Raw genomic sequence first — 19,247 nt, 5'->3', positions numbered from 1 at the left:
TCCCTCCAGCCCTGGGCTTGAATTTTAGCTTTAGTGTTCCAGTGAATTTGGAATAGATCCAGAAACTGACATCCCTGATCATTTCAGACTTGTGAATATTAGTTTGATCACAGAGTTTTTATGCTGAAAAGCATCAAGTAGCTCATTCCATAGAAGAGCAAAGAGAGGCCCAGGGAGGCCACCAGTCTTGGCTATGTGATTTATGCAGATATCATGATGTGGTATTTTATCCCTCCACACCTTTCATCTAGGACATGTTTCATTGCACCACATATAATTTCCTCTTTCTCAAATGATGTCCAAATTAGTACTCTGTTTTCATTTATTGAGTTAAAATTTTTTTGTAGGGGATCAGTTTTAAGACATGAAATGTTAGATTTCTTTATCTAAGCTTAATTTTGTCTGTATGTAAATTTCATTGTATATATTATATACTTATAAAATTACTATATATATATTTCTTGATACCTTACATAGGAAGCTTGAAAATAAAAAAGTTTAATCTTGGTGAATATAAGCACGCTCATATACATTAAAATGCAGATGTTGAGGAACATAGGTCAGGTAAGCATACTGGGATTTTGGCCCAACCTGTTAACAGTCAGCACCTCCAATCTTCAGCTCCATGAGCTTCATATAGCCAAGGAAAGCTAGGAATGATGCCCCAAAAATTGTTAGCTTAAATAAAACCTTGTAAAACATGTTTTGTGATTTTTGTGTTTGTGTGTATGTCTTGATTGTGCAGTTTTCTTTTTTCTTTCTTTTATTAAACACAGATTCTTTTTTCACACAATATAATCTGAATATAGTTTCCCCTCCCTCTGTCCCACCTTCTTTCCAATCTAGATATACTCCATTTATATAATCTCATTAGAAAAGAACAGGTTTATAAGAGATAACAATGAAACATAAAAAAATTAAAATATAATAAAATGAAATCCAACGTATTGAAATTGGACAAGCCAACAGAAAAAGGAAAGAGCCCCCATCCCCAAATGACACAAGAATCAGAGACACACTCATTCACACATTTAGGAGTCCCATAAAAGTATTAAACTGAAAGCTATAGTAAACACGCAGAGGACCCTGTGCAGATGGGCCCTGTCCAAGCTGCTTCAGTCTCTGTGAGAGCTTTGGTTAGTTGTTTTAGAGGGTATTGTGCAGTTTTCAGTATGAACCTTGTAGATGACAGTGTCTCGTTGCAGTGTCCAAAGGCTGTTGAACGTGCCCGTTTACAGAGACTTGGTCTTTGAATTCAGCCTCTCTGAACTTTCATCTTTGTTCTGTGACGAAATGGGGGCGCTAAAACCACACTTCAGGATTTTGTGAAGACTAAGTAAGATGACAGAGAGATTGGTACAGAATTTGGGATAAAGTGAATTCCTACCTATTGATGGCTATGAAGTTATTAGACATGTATCATTGCCAATGACGTGCATAGGCTTTTATCTTGTAACTCTCCTCTGTCCTTTGATATTCTATGTACCTGCATGTCTCCAGTATAGGGAAATCACTTGTAAGCATCAGCATAAAAAGTTACGGTGTGTTTGAAGTAGCTTTCCTCTTCACCTACATACTACCTCATTATATTGAAATGTGCTGTTAAGATGCATGGTGCTGAGGTGCTTCCGCGGCCATTAAAGCATTTAGTCATGTCTAAAAGAGTGCTTCTATGTAAAGATGATAGCTGGTTTTTATTTTTATCAGACGTTGATGTTATTTTTATAAGACAGTGTTTGTTTCTCTTAGCTTATTTCTTAACCCAGCTATCACACAAATATTTGAGACTCTTTTATAATACAAAGTTTCACAACACAATCTGAGCAGTTTAAATCTGTTCTTAACCTTCTATGCTATTTTGTCAGACTCCCAGCAAACATCGCAGAGATACTTGCACTTTGTAGATTTTCCCTGCTCCAGCTCCTTCCTTCTGATCTTTCTTGGACCTCTACCTGTGCCTGAATTCTCTGGTTGAGTCCCCTACTTCATCTTCTAACTCCTCCTCCCTTGGCTCGCAGGAAGTCCCAACCTATTCTCTCCCTGCTCATTGATTGGCTATAATCTGCTTTATTGACATACCAGGTGTACAATTGGGAAGCAGAATTACACAACATTTAGATAGTAAATTCTCTGAGCAAAGCTTGCAACCAGACACGAGGGGTAAAGAAATCAGCATTTAAACAACACAATAACCTTATGCCTACAATCAGAGGTCTAGTTAGTTAGTCATATGTTACTAAGACACATGAACATATAGTTACAGATACAAGTCATTACCATGGATAACCATGGATAACCATAGATAACCTTTACACTAGTAAGACAAAGTAAATTATTGTAAAAGAGAAAATAGGATAATGGGTAAATAGAGAAAAGGGAAGGCTTTTACTGGGAAAAATGAATCTTGGAATGCTTTGTGGGGTGAGAATGGATGAGTGGTGGTAGTTGTTTTGGGGTACAGCAGAAAAACTTCATAAATGTTTATGGTAATGCCAGATTAAATATTGTTTGGTGTTTAATTGTGTTTAACACACCAAGTTAAATAGTTGAAGCAGTCATCTGTTGGCAGAGGGTAGCCATGGAAGATTCTGAGTAGAGAGTAAAACCAGCAGTCAGGTGTTTCCTGAGACTAACCTGGAGACAAAGAGATCAGTTTGATCTAAAGTGCAGAAGGGCTGCATGGTAGACATGAAGGAATGGGGAAGGGAGGTGTCTTCTTAGGCTGGATTACCCATTAGCAGACACTTGCAGGAGACATGGTAATGACGTGACATATGACGTGAAATAAGCAGGAAAGGCAGAACCTGTGATATGATGAGCAGTTTCTTCATGTCTAGTTCTGCATGGCACATATTGTCAAGATTCTGTGTAGAGGCATTTTAATCCATCAACATGGCTACCGTGGCTGGAATACAGACATGTCTTTAATCCTAGTAGACAAAGGCAAGCAGATCTCTGAGTACAAGTCCAGCCTGTTTCAGGTTCTTTACCAGAAACTCTGACTCTCTGTTTCAACTCAGCTGTTCTGGCTCAAACCCAGTTTCTCACTGAATCACTCTGCTTGATCTCAAACTAAGTCTAGCAATCTGCTCTAATCTTCTGGCTCCTTCTGTCTTCACCTGTGTCTAGCTTGGTCTCTCTTCAAGTTTCAGGTAAAGAAAAGCTTAGGTCCAGGCATGGTGATACACACCTTTAATCCCAGCACCCAGGAGACAGAAGCACGCAGGTCCCTGAGTTCTGTTCAGCCAGTTTGGTTGAGTCAGTGAGTTGAGAGGCAGTGCAGTGGAGCTGAGCTCATGGCAGTTCAGTTCATGGAATTCAGAGGCAGTTTTACCAGGAGAGTTTTACAGAGACAGGTTGAAGAGACACCAAGCTAGATACAGATGAAGACAGAATGAGCCAGAGAATGAGAAGAAGCCAGAAGATTAGAACAAATTGCTAGAGTTAGTTTGAGGATAAGCAGAGCATTTCAGTCAGGAGCTGAGAGAAGGCAGTCAACTTGGAGAGGAGTTTAAAGCCAGAGAGCTGAGTTGAGCCAGCCAGCCAGAGTTCAGAAAAGGCTAGAAAGGATGAGCTTATTCAGCAGTAAGACTCAGAGGCAGAAAACATTCTAGACCTAGATTAGATTGAACAGAGGCTAGAAGCTTTCAGGACTAGGCCTAGGTTAGCAGAAGGAGGCATAAGTCTCTGAGACGACAATTACATTAGGCAAATAAAAGTTCCTTTTACAATATCACTGTGCTCAGGCGAGGTGTATGGGTGAAGCAGGAAGAATTTTAATAGGCATAATTATCCAAACTGAATAGAGCCGTGGAACGATTTGTTAGTCTTTTTGCAGAAATCAATAAAACTCCAAATCTGCATTCTATGTGCCACGGTATTTATAGGTAAGATTTCTTCCTGTGGTTATTTTGGAAAAAAAAAAATAAAGATACAAGTTTTTTCCCACAAGAAATTAAGAAAATGAATCTGTCAGGTACAAAAGAGTGTTATAATGCTAGGATTTGGATTTGCAGTGTTTGATGTCACAATTAATTTTTCATATTCCAAGTACAACTTCCTGTTTTTGACCTCACAAAAAAAAAAAAAAAAAAAAAAAGGCATAAAGGAGTTTGTGAAGAAAAGCTTCATGGAAGTCAAATGGCTCATCCAAAACAGCATTTTAATGATTTAAGTAAAAATGAATCAGAAACATGTGGATTTAATTTCCCTTAAAATTCACATGGGTTTGAAACTTAAAGGAAAATAGTACTTGGCACAATGTGTTCAGGGTTTGGTTAAACTCAAAACATTCGAGAAACCCTTTGGAACACTGAATGACTTCAAAATACATCTGGGTTTACCCAGCCATGTGGGCATGGTTACAAAACCTTCATCCTTCATGGTGCTATTCAAACAGTCTATCAACATGTTTTAGTTTTCAAAAGGCTTAATTAGGATAAAATCAACAAATTTTATTGATTGTCTACTATTTGTAATCAATAAAGAAGAAAAATCCCTTGTTCCCCGCATTTCACAGCTCTAAAGTCCTTCCCGGGGTGTGGTCAAGGGAAACCCTCATGTCAGCAAAGTGAGCAGGGGCCACGAGCAGGCGCATGCGTCGTCGCTTCAAGCTGGAGGGCTCTACTGCCTTACCCATCCACACTCATGTTGTCTGCGGCTCTAGGCCTCTATTAAGTTTAAAAAGCGTGAAAAAAAGTTGTGCTCTGCAGCACTTGCTTGCTTGCTTGGTCATCGGGCTTTGCCCAGAGTTTTAAGTGATCACTTTAAAAAGTCATGCTGGCAGATGCTAAAAGGGCAGCGTCTGCTTAAAATGTTACAAAAAGGACGTAATTAAAAGATGTAAAGAAGACCACAAAAATGAGGAGAACTCAGGATGAGCAGAGTGGCATCTTTACAGCCCTAAGCCTCGCTAATCCACACGGCAAACCCAGTTGTTAGCTACTCAGCGGCAAGGCGGCCTCATAATGAAACCCACCGAGGTTGTATCTGAACCGATCTCGTATTATTTGTAGCCAATTATACTAATCCCGACGCTGAGTGACACCTAGAGAGATAATTGAATTTCTTAGATTTCTCCCTTTTACACTCTCTGCCATGATCAGAAAAACACAATTTTGAATGCTCTTCTCTCTTAGGGTGAGACCACACTGTCTGTGTAATTGGATAAGTCTCCTGGGAGTGCCAGCTTCCCTACTGCATTTTATAAAAGCTTTATGGAAAGTTAGCCTCCATTTTTTTTTTTTTTTTGGTAACATTTTCAAGAAACCAAAGATGTAGCTTGAAATAAGCTCTTGTCATTTTTACCCAAGGACGCGCGGTCCTTAATCGCATGAGAAGCAGCAAGTGAAGAAGACATCTAGGCCACATGATAGAAATCTTCTCAAAGGGCATTAGTTGTTTAAATAAACACTAAAAATGCAACCGAAAAAAAATTCTTCCCACATCTGAAAAAGAAAATTCTATATGATTATGTTGGGAACCAACCCCTGGGGGAGGCTGTCATACAGTATCCCGGGTAATTGTGGCCAACTTAGATAACCAGTCCACGGGTTATAAGATGACACGCTGACATTTGAGAGGAACGGGTAAATAGTTAGCAACATCCACATAGAAGCTTGTATACGTACCCATTCTAATCTCCGTCCTATTTGTGCTCCTGATGACCATCTGACGTTCTTGGCAAACTTAGGAGGAAATCAACTGTAGATATAATATCCCCCGCTTTAATTCAACAAATTTGAGAGCCTGAGATTTGAGGATATTGGAGGAAACAGTGCAGTATGTCTTTCATTAGAGGAGGCAGAGAGGTTAATGGGGACTTCTGCGTTACTCGGGCCTTAGTTTCTTCTGATGTCTTAGCTCCAGCTGTGCTGGTCTCATCTTCTGAGGACATTAGACTCCCACCACCTCCACCACCAAATGTGGACAAATAGTTCAGCGTGTACAAGGTAAACTCTTCACTGGTGTTGCTAAAACTCTCACACAATTTCCCTCTGCGACATAGCCAGTGGTCTTTCCTTCGAGGCAGATAGGGGGAAAAAAAGCCAACAAAAACATTACAGGCAGCGTGTGTGCCTACATAAGAGCCATGGGAAACGTTTCATTGCTTCAATTAATTATAGGATGGGGCTAGGTATTCGTGGCATCGATTACTGCTCATGAAAGGCCTTTTAAACACAAGACAGGAATAAATTGAGGATTTTAAAAAGTGGGGAGTATGAATTAAAGCCTTTCCCCCTCCTCTCTTATTTCCACGTAAATTAATTCTACAATTTAATAAACTAACAGGTGGTTCCACTTCAGGCGGAGCAGATGTTAGCCTGAATGAATGGAGTCCCCTCTTGTGTTCAATGTCTCCCTGAGCTCTTTCTTTATCTCTTCCCTTTCCCTTTTCTTCCTCTCATTCCTGCCAGATTCATGAGCAGCCACAGTATGAGCTGCTTTGTTTCAGCAATATGAATATTAATGAGTGACGCGCAGTGATTTTAGGCGTATTAGTGACATTCATAATCCTGAACATGTAGCCTTTTTTTTTTAACCATATAATAAAGTAGCAGATTGCCACACCAGGAACTTTTTTTCTTACTGCCTGTAAGTTGATAATTTCTAGTACTTTACAGATGGGACTCTGAACTAGGCGCCTATTTGAGAAGAAAGCCAAAGGAAATTATAAAATTCCGACTCCTGGCACTACTTAGAATCTGGTGTATTGTCTCAGCGACGTGCCCTTCTTGACTGTTTCTGGGAAATCGTCCCCCAGTTTAGGAAGAAGAGCTTTCCATGCCTTCTTCTTCCTCAGATCCAACCAGCCGACTCACGATTCTGTGGCTTTACTCAGCTCCGGGCTTCGTGCTCAGTGGGATGGAAGACCGTAGTGAATTAAGACTCTCAAGCAGAGAGTGTCCCAAGAATCCTAATTGTCTTCTGACAATATTAGAGCAGCGATGTTCAGATGAAGGCTACTTTTCTTTCTTATATTAAATCCTGAGTACATCTCTGCTCCCGACGTCCTCTCAGATTGTGCCTCATAAAGACTCGGGTGGCTCACGCATCTCGTTGCTTGCTAAAAATACCAGGGCGCTTACGGCGTGTTGCTGGCTCTTCCAAGGCTTTACTGAAAGTCATTCTCTCCCCGTTGGGAGTAGCCAGACATAGCTGAGACATTGCTGATGGGAGGAAAAAGTCACCTCGGCCATTGATCATCAAGATTCAGACGAGACTGATCGCGCATCGTTCCATCCTCGGCTATCCCGTTACGTCCTTTTTCTTAATGCTTACACTTCAATATGGGATCAGGATAAGAAAGCAAAGTCGTCGCACATAGATTAGAATCATTCTCTCAGGCATCTTTTGATTTTTCTTGAGGAAGCACCTAAGTATAAACTCAGTGTCCATCATCACTGGTTATAGGTAGGTTCTCCGCAAAGTGGCTGGTATTTTACACACATAGATTATTTTCTTCTGCTCAAAAATGGAGTTGCCAGGACTCAAGGGGATGTAGAATTTCTGAGCACACAGGACTTGGCATGTGAGACAGGGAGAGGTGGTAGGGGTTCCCCTGTGCCACACAGGGAATGGAGGCTCCAGTGGCCCCTTGTCTGGCCTGGACCTGCCTTTCTGATAGGCTGGCATCAGCCCGCTCTTTCCTTTAGCACCTGCACCCTGCCATCTGCCATCTGCCGTCTGCTGTCCTGACCTTGCCTTTATGCATCTTGCCTGCTCTCCAACACACCTGGTGTTCATTTGACAATGTAACTCTCATCTTACGTCGCTCACTTGACTTCCTGTGTGCGGCTTCAGTTTCTTCCTGAATCTTGACCTCTGAATTCCTGACCTCAGGATGATAGACTGACTTCAGCGCTGATAAATACTTCTTAATAAGCTTAGCATCAAAGGCCCAAGGCCTGTTCCTGGTAGAGGTAACATACTCGGAATCTCCCTATCATACTTACAGAAAGCAAAAGCTCTGAAGGCTATTAGCTACCTGGTAGCAAATACTTGTTCTGTTATGAACTTTATGAGAGGATTTTTATTTTTGTCTCTAACACCATGTAGTCCCTCTAAATCCTAGTGAGGATATATAGTACATGTGTGTCGATCCTGGCACTCTGCCATGCTTACTATGTTTTAGTAATTACCTTTTCTTTAAAATGAAAATAGTACCTGCAATATAGATATAGGTGTGTGTATGTGTATGTGTGTGTGTGTGTGTGTGTGTGTAAAACGAGGAAGTGGAGGCATACATATGAGTCCAACACTTAGGAGCTAGGTAGGAGATTTAGGAGCTCAGAGTCAGGTGTGGCTGTATACTGAGACTGTATCTAACCCAATGTGTACACACACACAAAAAGAGAAACTTCTCGTTTCCATATTTAGTGAAATAAATTATGAAACTTTTTCTTTCTTTCATGTAACCACAGTAGAATTGTTCTGGCTCTGTTTGAATTAGAAAATGAAGCCATAGAGTTTTTTTTTTTTTTAATTTTATTTCTCTTACCAAAACAAGTATACATTTTGTTTTAGTGGGGGAAGAATGTAAAAAATAGGGACGTGCTTCAGAAGAGGCTATCACAGTTATTTAAGCCTCCTGCAGACTTGCTGTACTGAGTGTCTACAATTAGGTAATTCTCAAAATCCATTTGACGGTATTGGGTATCTTGTATTTTTCCTACTGACATTTCTGCTTCTAAAATGCCATGATCTGAAATGGTGAGCTATACAATTCCGTGGGAAGGATTCGTTTGACAGGTATGTATTGAGCGACTGTTTTGTTTTCGGTACCATGCAGCTCTGGGGTTTTGGCCATGATTAGGTCTGGCAAGGTCAGTGTCCTGCTGCCTCCTATATCTAGATGTAAGGATATGACAAGTCACAAATGGAGTGGTCACTCTTTTCTGTAGATAGTGCCATCCAGGAGGCAAAATAAAGGAGAAAGCCATGTGAAGACCCAGGGCTGTGTGTAAAGCAAAGAGACGCCCCATTCAAGAAATGAGAATGACCATATGTGGTCTGTAGGAAAGGAAAGAGGTTCACATAGCAGCCATGAGAGGTGCACTGTAGAGAGGGTTGGGGCTTTAGTGAAACAGAGTCACTGGAGGACTGTAAGCAGAGAAGCCAGGTTGGGATAATCTGAGGTATTTTGATGCTAATTACTGCTTGCTGTCTGACCCACCTTTTGCTTAATAAAAAGCCATCCCACCTGGGCAGGGCAGGAGATAGGTGGGGCTTAGAGAGAGAGGAATTCTGGGAAGAAGAAGGACCTCCACCAGGAGAAAGAGACCTGAAGTGAAGAGAAGAAGGCCGCCATGGGTTAGCTGGAGGAGAAGCACATGGCCCGCGCCGTGGATGGAGAATCCAACCCAGATAAAGAACCTGAGCAAGTATTTGGGATTATGGATGGGAGGTAGCTTGATAGAAATTATTAGAAGCAGATGGCATGGGATTGAGACAGGGATCCCATGCCTGCCGCACTATGGGAGGCAATTTAGAGGATTGATATCTGCCCTGCTCCAGGTTAACTAAGGCTATCTTAAAATATAACAAGTGTCTGTGTCTTGATTGATTGCTAGCCGGGGCTACAGGTAATACTTGTAATTTTAAAAACAATAGAGCCAGGCCCAGTGTACTTTTTCCCAGCTTCATTTTCACCGGGCTTTGCCTTATGGAGAGAGGGTGGCAGCGTGACAAGTGGGAAAGCAAGGACAGCAAGGAGAACACCAAAGCAGTGTCTGGGTTGGAGGCGGGATGGGTGAGGGGGCTTGAACAGGCTCAGGCTGCAGCTTGGAGCTGGGAGAATGCAGTGGGTGGCTTTAGTGTAAGGGAGAGGAAAGAGGCCTTAAATAATCCTGAATGCTTGGGTTGAGAAGATGCTAAGATGATCATTACCATTTCCTCTGATAGAGACAGCTAAGGAGAACAAAACTGGTAATACAACAAAATGGTGTTTTGATCAGTTATTTTTGGAAGGCTGTGAAGCAAACATATCCGCGACTGAAAGATATACTTTTAAAAATCTGTCTGCAGTAGAAGGGACAGATGGGCAAAATGGGATATTAATAATCAAGTAACTTGTGTACTAAAAAAGTCTCATAATATAGGCTTGATAAATAAAAGATGATGAAAAAGTCTGATTTTTCGGGTGTGTTTTTTTTGTGTGTGTGTGAGTGTGTACAAAAAAAGGTTTAAAGTCAGATTGTCATTTTACTGCAAACAGTTGGCTTCAAGGTTAACCCATCTTCTTTTGGAACTGTTGTCATTGACCTTTCACATGTCACATATTGGTTGTTCTAGAAAACTTTTCCTTCTCAGAGTTTAATGGATGTACCATGAATTTTTAAATTTTTACTTTGAGTTAATGAAGATTCCCCCCTCCATCAATGGAAATGATCAGTAAGTAACAATATAATTCCTGAGTGGCAGGTGAGAATTTCATAGCATCCCAGGTGTTGGTCTTCAGGTTGGATGTTATTTTTGGGTACCTTTCAAGGCCGTAAGCTCAGAAAGAACCAGAGCCCTGATCACACGTTTACCTAGAAACCTATTTACTGATTATCACTTTATCGGTTGTTGTTGTTGTTGTTGTTGTTGTTGTTGTTGTTCTTCTTCTTCTTCTTCTTCTTCTTCTTCTTCTTCTTCTTCTTCTTCTCCTTCTTCTTCTCTTGTTTTTTCAAGACAGGATTTCTCTGTGTGTAGTCTTGGCTGTTCTGGACTCACTTTGTAGACCAGGCTGGCCTCGAACTCACACAGATCCGCCTGCCTCTGCCTCCCTGAGTGCCGGGATTAAAGGCGTGCGCCACCCTGCCTGCCTCATCTATTGTTCTTCAATTTCATAACATAAATATTAGAAGCTTACACTTGAATATCATATTATTTTGTATTCATGGTAGACCCTACCAACCTCTTTTGGTGTATTAAGATGTATAGAAAGAGCGAGTTCCTAACATTTTTCGGAACATAATGAAATACTGAACTTTCCTTTTTCTCTTATTACCTAAGGATTAACTTACAGGCTTAATTTACTGATTTACAGAAAAAAAATATTCCCATCTAGTAGACTGCACTGCATGCAATGATATGTGATGTTTATATAAATAGCATGGAGGTTAATTCAGACCATTTCATGGGAAAGGTTTATGTGCTGTAATCATGAGTCAGTATACAAGTCTCTCTAAATTTAAAACAATGTAAATTAGCCAGGCCAATTTAATTCTTGCCAAGAAAGTATATTCCTTAAAGCCATGTTTTTTTTTTACGTTTATTAGGTAAATGCAACTATATTCTGTAACTAATAAGTGCAAGGATTTATTGAGTTTTGAAACCCACTGATTATAAGTTATGTTTTTTAAAGTTATTTAAACAAGTTAAATATGTTTATAATAATTTCATTTCCTATATGACATCTAACTAATAAGAAAAAACTTAGGGTAAGGGCAGATAGGAGTCAGTCTAATCTCTGTCATGGCCAAAGCCAAGTTTAAATCCTGTCCAAATGCCACTTCTCAATCACAGCTTTAAAAGATTAAACGTGATTCTCGTGGCATTTCTCTATGCTTGTGATATGCAAGCTCATGTCAAAGCTATCTAGAAGCCTGCCATCGAGTTTCACCTTTGAGGTGAGAAAGTAACTTGTTGAGTTCTTACTTCAAGGAAGAAGGCACACTGCCTATAATGAGCTAGGCGGTATTCACAGAGAGAGAGTGCTCAGCGCTCATTGTGCTGAGTCTGTGTGGCTACTCAGGACGCCAGCAAGGTGATGCAGACCCTGTTTACTCTCCTCTAGATTCTGCGTTGCAAACTTGGAAAGATTTGTCTGTGCTAAGGAAAGTTTTATTTAATAAACCTGAAGTTTACTTGTTAAGTTGGATGGAAGTTTTAATTTAGTTCTGATGGTTTTTAAAACTAATCTGAACAAGTACTTATGAAGTAATTGATTTTCTCCACCTTCCGTCAAGTGTGTGCTATGGGATGGAAGGCCTTGGCTTAGGGTGTTTTTGGTCTCTGTTTGGTTTAGAATATAGTCCAATCTGAATGTGAATTCTCTGTTACTGTGTTTCCTTAGTTCACACAGACACACACACACACACACACACACACACACACACACACACACACACACACTTGGACACAGCTTTTCAAGGGCTGGTTTTGTTCATGGTGATCCCTGAGTAAAGCATTTCTCTTGGGTGCCACTCCATACCTACTCCTGCACAGGTAACAAGTGTTTTGAGTTTGGGTTTTTAAATTATAGGTGCCGCCATCTGAGCTTGTGTTTCCCATCTCAACCTGACTCTGCAGAGCTTGTAGGAGTTTCCCCTGTGCTCTGTGCCTTAACTGCCTGTCTTGCTAAAGGAACTCCAGTTGGTTCACGTGTTTGCTCTGTCCTCTGTGGGATGGCTCCAGGTGCCTGTCAGTGGCAACGGCTGCTGCAGCGTTCATCTGAAGAAGCAAGTGTGGCTGGAAATGCTGCATTTGTCAGCCTCATTTGGCGTGTGAGAGAGTTTGGAGAAGTCGGCTGCTGGGAAGCTATTTCTTCAAGAATTCTTTCGAGCCCTGCTCTGATGATAAACCTGCCACCTGATAAGCACAAAATAGTAACTGTGCATTTTCCAGATAGTGCCGGAGCAAATGGTGGCCATTATGTGCCCCCAAAAGAAGTGTATTTGACTTGGCTTTTTAGATATGCTATTCATTAGAAACACAGTTCAGAAGTTGTGAGGGATATTTCTCAATAGCTTGCTCTCAATACATAAGAAATTCTTACCTTAGTATGAGGGGTCCTTGTAATCATGGAAAAAAGAGTATGCCAGGCTTTCTTGCACTTTATGAAGCATCTGGGAGATGTCAATGGTCTGTACTATAAGGGATAAATAGAAAAGATATGATTCCTGTCTGCAAAGACTCTGTCCAAAAAGAGAAAGACATAATTAGTGTAATTGTTTCGGGGATCCACCAGAGATACCCACTCAACAGAGTTTAGAGCTAATTGAAAGTCTTTTTTTCTAACTGGCTGGGGCTACACTCTGGTATTCAGGACCTAAATGTAGCAGCAAGCATCTAGAGCAAAGGACTTTTAAAGACAAAAACCACATCTTGGTATCTCCTCTGCAGCTGGAGGGGGAGCACCACACAAACAGGCAGTTTAACAGAAGCTAAGGTAAGTTAGCTAGGGTATCTTGAGCTCAGGTTCCTAAAGTGGAGATGTATAATTCTCCGTGGTATTCTCCATCAAGGAGATCAAATTCTAGTTAAACTTGAAATGGCCTCAGCAAGTGTACAAGACGGAGGAACTTCTCCACTGTCCTGTCCTGTCATATAATAGTATATATTTGTTCATATATGAGATTAAAAGTATATTAAGGAAGTAAATAGAATGAAGGGAGTTTAGTTTTATCTGTGGCAAGAAAAAAGCAAGCAAAGAATTCTGGAAGCATGAATTGAGTTCTGGTCAATTTAATGTTCCGTTAGAGAGAAAATTATTTGTGACAATTATTTAAGATGACAAAGTGACTTTCTTCAGGACCATCATGGCAGGTCTAGGGACCACTGTAATGAGATATTGTAGTGTAGGACACAGATGGGGCCCACTTCTCAGCATGAGGGAAAGAGAGAACTTACAGCCAGAAACCTAGGGTAGGATGGAAAATTACTGAGAGGAAACACTAGGGCCAAATGAAAACAGTAAGGTAGTGAAAACCACCTCACAGAGAGCCAACCCAGTGACCAGATCAGACATGGATGGTGATCAGACACAGAAGGGAGGAGTTCTGGTTAACCAACTTAGGGTTCTTACCCAAATTGGATGACACAGAGGAGAAAAACATGGATGGAGGAGTCTTCAAGGTAGAACCTAAGTGAGAGGAGGACTCAAAAAGGCATGCCTCAAGTTTGACTAAGAAGATAGTCTTTGCCAATGTCTTGTTTTGAGGATTTGATAGGGGATAAAGCCAGTGAAAAAGCAAGATCACAGAGGGCCCAGTAAGCTCTGATCAAGTTCATTCTTCATCTACTTGGTGAAAGGTTTTAAGCATTTTTCCCCTTCAAGAAGGAAGATGTAGGTCAAGAGAAAGGTTGGGCTAGAAGGGAGTTAACTTGGCACTTAGCAATTGAGCTAGGGTAGCAAGGCCCCAGCGCCAAGGAGAGACCATGTGAGCCAGAACTTACTCAGTTGTGGAGTGTGGCTAGTCCCAGGAGGGGAAACCAGGAGAGGCGTCCAGCATGGAATGCACAGGTCTTAATCCGTTGTATTCATTGTTTCCTATTGGACGGGTGGCCTCCTGGATCACAGTTGGGAGGGAGCATTGGGATTTTTAAGAGGTAGATGGGGCCTAATAGGGAGCTTTTAGGGTCACTGAGGGATTGTCATTGGAAAGGATTAAGGCAGTCCTTGGGGGATCAAGTTGTTATTAAAGCCTGAGCTCATTATTTGTGTATCTGTCCTTGTTCTCTGCCTTTACAAATATTTCCTTCCTCCTAAATTCATTCCCAATGTTGGGATGCTATTACCATTAGGTCTTAACCAGAGCTGAACTGAGCCCAGCATCTTGTCCTTGACTATTTAGAAATGTGATCTAAGTAGGTCTCTTTTTAAAATAGAAAGCTAGCATGTCTCAAGTGCTTTATCAAGGTAATGAAACTCTGACATCTGCATTGACTACTTGATAGCAGGAGGAGCAACTTGATAGAAGTTGCCTAAGACACTGCCTGGGTTTCTTCGTGAGGTGGTTTGACAGATAATGGAGACATTTACTAAGAAGGAGATACATTGAGGCATGGCCATGTCAAACTGTTGGAAAAACACATATCCACAATATTATAGCATTCAATAAAGCACAAAACGGTGAATCCTTTTTTTGTTCAAGACCACATAAGAGCTCAGGGATTCATAGCCTCCCGGAATTCTCTTGTTTTCTCCCTCTCCAAGATGATGTGTTGGCAGTTGGAGGTGGGTGTGTGTTTGTCTTGGATTCTTGGACTGATCTCCTCAATTGTCCACATGTGAATGTGCACACAGAGGCCTGGAAATACCTCTGTGTGTCTTCGGTGATTTTTCTAGCAATTCCAGGCAACTGTCAAGGCCTCAATGAAGCATGCAAACACAAGCCTGAGGGTTTGTGAGGGATGAAAGCCTATGAGTCATAATGCCATTGAAAGAAAAACTCATATTTTGCAACTAAACATAACTGAAGTTACAGTAATTTTAAATCATTATATGCGTATATGTCTCCTGAAGATTTAAAAATACATGAAAGGATGTGAATTGTCCCCTAGGGTTCCCAAATAGAAAAGCAATAGTAATATATACACATACATACATATGACAGGGATGCATTAGAACTAATATAAGATATAAGACCTGGGCAATTGGCATGAAGGAATTTTTTGTTTTCAAAACAGAACTAAATCTCTTTTCCATTATAGATTTAATTTAAGTAACCTGATAAATAATGGTAAATTGAACTTTATTATGTATTCATGAAATGCAGTTTAATACAATTGTTATTTCTGGCATTTGTGGTTTAAAGATATTCCCTTATGGATAGATGTTATTTTTAATGTGCAAATTCAGAAATAATGACCCACAGCACCACTGGTGAATTAGAGCTGATGGAGACACATGGACAATAAGGGAGAAATGGTCTTCAAATTCCTGGTTTTATGAACATTTCGAGTGCAATCTCTGATCCTCTAAAACCGACATTAAACAAATTATTTTAAGGTTACAACTATATTGCCAGTGAAGAAAAAAGTAATAAAGTAAATATTTTCCACAGGTTTTTAAAAGAATGGTCTTTGACAAGGACATACCTGAAAGGGAAAAACTCACTTACCAAGAGCAGGTTATTGAAAAATCTCTGCAAAACTTAAAAAAAAAAAAAGACATTAAAAATTCACATGAAATAATATCTTACTAGCATGTCTGGGACATAAAATTGGACTCAAAAAGAATGGATAAACTGATAAACAGTATACAGCTAGCAATTTCCACAGGCTTGCTTCTCAGAGAATCAGTAAGAAACTGGTCAAGACAAAGAAACATTAGCAAGTTCACATTTCTTTGTTTAGCTTAATTCTACCGCTTCTGAGAAGTTTGTCGGTGCAGATGAGACCATGATGTACAGCTGTGTGTACAGAGAGCCAGCACAGCCTCACAGCCTCCAGAGCCCATAGCCATGAGTGGAGAGCATCCTTGGCAATTTTTTTGTCACCAAATTGACTTTTTAGGGGGGGTATTGGGGGGGGTTCAAAACAGAGTTTCTCTGTATAACAGCCCTGGCTGTCTGACTGTGCTAGAACTAAATTTGTTGATCATAGACTGGGCTGGCCTTGAACACATAGCAATCCATCTGCCTCTGCCTCCCGAGTGCTGGGGTTAAAGGCTTGAGCTACCATACCCAGCTCCCAAATTGCCTCTTGATGTTTAGTTCTAATGAGAATTTAATCTTGTTTGTTTTAGGTAAGAAAAAAGGATCTCTGAGGAGGGTCAGATGATAGGGCTCAACTTTCTTTAGTTACCTGTTGTTGCTATAAGGACTTAGCCAGGTGCCCAGAATGACACTGACGGCAGGTCCTCAGGTGTGGACAGTCCTTGACTAGAAAATGGAGGTGGCTTGCGGTTATCTATCTGTGACAAATGTTTGTGGAATGTAGGGCCTTTTTTAGCTTCTGGAACCTGGTTTTTCAGCACAGTCGTGGCCATCTTTGGAGGCAGTCAAATGCCTGAGTTGTAATTCTTTATTTTTCTGCACATTGAAGGGTCACTAAGAAAGCATCTTTCACAGCCAAGGTTTTAGTGCTAGGGAGATGGCCACTGCAGGGCCATCTGAGAGCCATTGGCCTGAGAATGTGAGGATCCCAGTTACCACAAGCATCACACTTGTGGCATCATCAACACTGCCCTATGAACAACTGGCCCACATCTGTCAACCAGAGCCCTGCTCCTTTCCTGCAGAGAGAATTCCCCACAGGGTTACAGGCCCATGACCACAGTGTGGCACTTCAGAACTCTGGAAAGAGGAAGCTGTTTCCTTAATTCATTTGTTGTAAAAACTCAAACCACTGTGATTTATTTGCTAGAGCAGTGAATGTAACATAATGTAAGGCTATGTATAGGTTTTACTTCATTTAATGTCAGTATTCAAGCATTGTGATTTTGGGTATTACTTCAACTCATGTATTTTATTTGGGATAAAACATACGACTTTTATGCTTTATTCACTCCCTAAGCCTGGAGAAACTCTCAAACTTTTCTGCATCTAAAGGTTTTAGGTAAGGGACCATGGAGCTGTGACTAGAATTGAGTCTTAATTTCCCTTTTCTTCCTATGTTGCAAATATCTCCTAATAATGTCCTTAAAGATAATTTGTCTGGGGAAGTTAAAGAAGCTTTCTAAAATTTGATTTAAGCTATTAATTTGCTTAGCAAAATCATATATTGCACACAGGAAATTCAGCTCTGTTGTGGCCAAATTATCACAAGTTATAAATTAGTTGCATTTGAGTTAATGAGGTTTTATTATAAACACAAAACAGCATTACGCCCAATGCCTGATTTTCATTAGTACAAAAAACAGTCCAAATAAAGCTAAAGAAAAAAAAAAAAAAGGCCTGAGTTGCCTATGCCACTTGCTTTGTAAGCATTCAAGATGCTGTTGAATTTTCAGTTTGCAAAGCGCTGCAAAGATATTTATGTTGCCTACCCGTAGGTTGATTTGGATTAAAGCAGCCACAAAAAAAAAAAAAAATCTCCTTAGCTCCAGTAGCCTGTGAAACATTTTTGGGCTCCCATTCTATAACTTTTAAGAGTTTTTCTAATAAAGAGGGGGAATTTTTTTTTTTAAGAGTATAGGTCGGGCGGCTGGACTCTGAAGGATCTTTGTAAGTTGATAGAAACAGTTAAAGCTCTGACAGTTAAAAGAGTGGAACTGCAGGTTCAGAAAAAGAGGCTTGGAAAGAGGCAGCCAAGGGAGAAGGCACAGCCTGTGCTAAGGGTCCAAAAACAGAGGTGCCTCCAGTCCCACCCCAAGAGCAGTAGACAGTAGGGCTGCATAGGCTGGGAGGAGCCTGCCTGCCACTCTCAGCCTTGACAATCAGTTAGGCATCTGGCCATTTACAAAGAGGATCTGCGTGTTTAGTCCCTACTGGATAGAAGGAGATTTCCTGTCTTTTAACAACATATACACACATCAATCCATTTATTGGACAACAATGGTTTTCATCTCGATGCCAATAGGGTTACACTCCGAGCCAGTGGCTCTTTTAAAATCTTGGCCAGCTCACCTTTCTCTGTTGTCTTGCTGTTCGGGACCTTTTTCTACTTGGCTCCTCTTTCAAGTGGATCTTGTCACCGCTCTTCTCCAAAGCGCTCTCTCAGGCTGAACAGCAGGCAGAGGTTGTGGACTCCTCACAGGAAGGGTTTGAAGAAAGTGTTGGTGTAAGCAGATGAGCCGCTTATATCAAATACGCGGAGCAGGGGCCCCCAGTAACAGCAACCTTCCAAACACGGAGGAGCCCCCCACATGATGGCAGGAGCCCAACTCCCCCGCCGAGGTGCCCTGAGAGCTGGACGGACTTCTGTGGACCGGGTTGTCTGCCGTTCTGTGGGAAGTGAGTGGGCCTGGCGCGGTGGCCTGTGTGGAGAGTTGGGCTGTGTCCAGGTTGTTGTGTTAGCGCCAGTCACAACATGCCTGCCTCGATTCTGCTACAAGCATTGATGGGTTTGGCGTGTGTCTTCTCAAAGTCGAGTTGCTCAGAGACTGCTCAGAGGCCTCCAATGAAGAGGCTGTGCCCCAGTCACACCCTCGGCTTACTCCTGTTTTCAGGAGGTGCTGAGGGATACAGACGCAGAGGGATGCCTTCCCAGTTGTCAGAGGGAGATAAACTTCACAGTAACTAAAACAATCACAGCTTCTGCCAGAAACTGTAAAATATTAAAGAGACAGCGAGGGTTAGGCCGAAACAGTGGGAGAAGGCCTCGGAGTGTTTGGCCCAAGTCCAGGAAACCTTCAATTCATTTTTCTACCCTGCTGTTGGTTATCACTTGGAAAAAAAAATGAAGCTGGTTAACTCTGTTACATCTTATTTAGAGAAACCAGCCAATTCCCCTTTGCCTCCAGGAAAAAGTCCTGGTATTCAAGGCACTTTGTATACTGATCTGACCTAAAATCTCTCCATCATCTCCTGTAACTAACTTCCTGCCCATCCCAGCCACATTTGCCCTCGAACTTCCTACTGTGGTCAGATCAGGCC

General features: G+C 41.2%; 1 long non-coding RNA gene across 3 annotated transcripts; it reads right to left on the bottom strand.

Moving 5' to 3' along the window:
• Nucleotides 1-857: 857 nt before the first annotated feature.
• LOC311589752 lies at nt 858-18,584 on the bottom strand. 3 transcript variants are annotated; one of them, XR_014776642.1, is made up of 6 exons: nt 18,279-18,584; nt 15,831-15,862; nt 14,164-14,276; nt 12,764-12,856; nt 5,631-6,020; nt 858-3,900 (listed from the first exon to the last, which is right to left on the bottom strand). It is a non-coding gene; the product is annotated as an uncharacterized lncRNA (long non-coding RNA). The 3 variants fall into 3 exon arrangements; XR_014776643.1 differs by lacking the exon at nt 15,831-15,862; XR_014776644.1 differs by lacking the exons at nt 14,164-14,276; nt 15,831-15,862.
• Between the last annotated feature and the right edge of the window lie 663 nt (nt 18,585-19,247).

Source organism: Acomys minous, assembly GCF_964271855.1.
Source record: "Acomys minous genome assembly, chromosome: 19".
NCBI classification, from domain to species: domain Eukaryota; kingdom Metazoa; phylum Chordata; class Mammalia; order Rodentia; family Muridae; genus Acomys; species Acomys minous.
The sequence above is the reverse complement of the archived record's forward strand: the minus strand, read 5'-3'. Positions and strand labels throughout refer to the sequence as shown.